The following is a 2,438-nucleotide window of genomic DNA, read 5'->3' as shown; positions in this document are numbered from 1 at the left end:
CAGTATTTAAAAACACAACTTAATTTATAATAATAATAATTATTATTATTATTATTAGTTCAGAAAAATAACAGAAAAAAAAAAAATTGGCTCTTGGTTGTCTGTTGGAATATAATCAAGTTTAACATGAGAAATAAAGGAATTATTAAGAACTAATGTCATGGTCTTGGTTCTGTTGTGCTTTACTTTGCTCCTTCTTTTCTAGTTTTATTGGTGTAATTCCTATTTTGTTGTAATTTCTAGATTTATGTTAGTTCTCAGGTTTTTCTGCGTTGTCCTATTTTTCCCTCTTGTGTGTGTTCCTTTCCCCTTGGCTTACTCGTTGTCTCCTCTCACACCTGCTCCTCGTCAGCTCGTTAGCCCTGCCTTTGTCTCAGTCAGCTACATATTCTCTCCCTCTGCTGTCACTCTTTGTTGGTTCCTTGTCGTTGCTGGATCTCAATGCTTGCTCTGTTTAAAATCCTGGGCTGCGTCCTTAGAAGGCCAGATTCGAAGGACGATTATGTCATAGCGCGGCGCGGAGGTCTGGTCGGATTCCAAGAGTCCTCGTTATGCAACCTTAAAATGCATCCTTCTTTTTGCCCGATTTGAAGGACGGGTCGGATGTATCCTCGGTATCCTTGGTTTACCCAGGATTCATTGCGAGACCAAGCAAGCCGTGATTTGCTCACGAACAGTAGTGAAAATTGGAAGTTCAGTTTAATATGATACAAGTCTGTGAATTGTTACGTCTGAAATGAAGGAAAATAGTTGTTTTAATGGTTATTGAGTCAGATAAGCTGCGGTAATGTTTGGTTTATCTAAAGGTTTTTATCTCTTACTGTGTAAATGAGTTTGGCTGTAATTTAAGGACAGATTCTAATAGATCTGCAGTGCGGGGACTATAATAGGATAGGAGTAAACATTTTTTTGTTGTTGCTGTTTTGCACATTATGCTTAACTAATAATTTTTTGTTGTTGAATATTAGAGATTTTGCAGCTGTATACATTGTTTAGATTTACTTATATATTTCTCCCCTTTTCATAGAATAGAAAATCCCTTTATTGTCCCACAATGGGCAAATTTACACAAATGTGGACCTTAGAAAAATGTATAAGAATAGCATCATAGGGAAAAGTCAAAATATGTTCAATACAATTATGTAAAGTGTTTTAACAATATAAAACTGGAGAATAAATAACCAATATCCAGCTATGGACATTTCTACAGTAATGGATATTTGAAAATAGCAGCAACATCAGAGATGTGCAAAATGACAGCAGCAGGTTATTTAACTGACTAAGGTTTCTATCATTACATTTGATTTTATTTGTTCCTGCTTCCGGTGGTTGACACCTATATTCCACTCTGGATTCTTGTGAGTGTAGTCTTTGTTCACTTTATAATAAAAAAAGAAAAAAACAGTTTTCAAAACTTCAGTTTTCATTATTTTCCTGCTTTGTGTGTCAACTTTCACGGTTGCTAAGCAACAGAGCATATGGCGGTAAAACCCGCTGAAGGGTAGACCTGTTCGAATTCACAGCCAAAACTCTTATTTTCACGGACTTCGAAGGATCCAGTCTAGGTAGACCGCGTACTTGGAGGATGCAGCCCAGGATTTCAAACAGAGCGGCTGTTTTCATCCTACCTTGTCTCTCCCTGGCTCCTCATGATTATTTTCCCCTGATGTCTCCATGGTTGTGGTTGGGTTTACATTATTAGTTGGTTTTTTGGATTCCTGCCTTTGTTTACTGTTTTTTCCCATTAAACTGCAAAAAATCTACTCAGCCTCTCTGCCTCTGCGTCTGGGTCCTCAAACCTCAACCAAACCCTGACAACTAAAAATTTACTTTTTATAATGTATAAAACAATAACAAACTACCTCACTAATTCATGTTACCTATTTTGAAAAATAATGAATTATAATAATTTTATTCTTTAATATTTTTATAACAATGAAATCATATTTCAGTATTAATTTTTTATGTTTTTTGTATAAAATCAACTTCTTTTCTGTTTATCATATCAGCACATGAACCCAGAGCCAAACTCACAGTAGGTCCATCAACCATTCCAGTAGGGGGAAGTGTGACAATGAGCTGTACTGTGGAGCCCTCTACTGGATGGAGGTACAGATGGTATAGAAAGACCTCAAACACCCCTGGAGTTGAAGTCGGAACAAATAATGAGGAAAACAGAGAAATCGCTGTGAGACAAGGAGGAATCTACAGTTGTTATGGAGTGAGAGGAAACACAGACTTCAATACACATCCAAGCTCTTGGATCAATGTTGTTATAACCTGTGAGTTTGTTAAAGAAAACTATGAGCAACTAAATCTACTAAATCAAATCTTCTCAACTAATTTGGCTAATTTTGTTCAAATTTGATGTAAACAGTTTCCAACAAGGTTGCTGTGACTCAAAAACCAAACTGGTCTCAGATGTTCAGTGGTGAGAC

The 2,438-nt window shown here is 36.4% G+C and overlaps 1 long non-coding RNA gene across 1 annotated transcript in view; it reads left to right on the top strand.

Annotated features, from left to right (window-relative positions):
* LOC107101905 overlaps positions 1-2,438 on the top strand; it is a 22,401-nt gene that overhangs the window by 1,522 nt on the left and 18,441 nt on the right. The window contains exon 2 of the long non-coding RNA XR_001482106.1: positions 2,430-2,431. This is a non-coding gene — a long non-coding RNA (uncharacterized LOC107101905). The remainder of the gene's footprint in view (positions 1-2,429; positions 2,432-2,438) is intronic.

This window comes from Cyprinodon variegatus, unplaced genomic scaffold, assembly GCF_000732505.1.
Source record: "Cyprinodon variegatus isolate N-32 unplaced genomic scaffold, C_variegatus-1.0 Scaffold1171, whole genome shotgun sequence".
Classification (NCBI taxonomy): Eukaryota; Metazoa; Chordata; class Actinopteri; order Cyprinodontiformes; family Cyprinodontidae; genus Cyprinodon; species Cyprinodon variegatus.
This window is presented reverse-complemented; position numbering and strand designations above follow the sequence as displayed.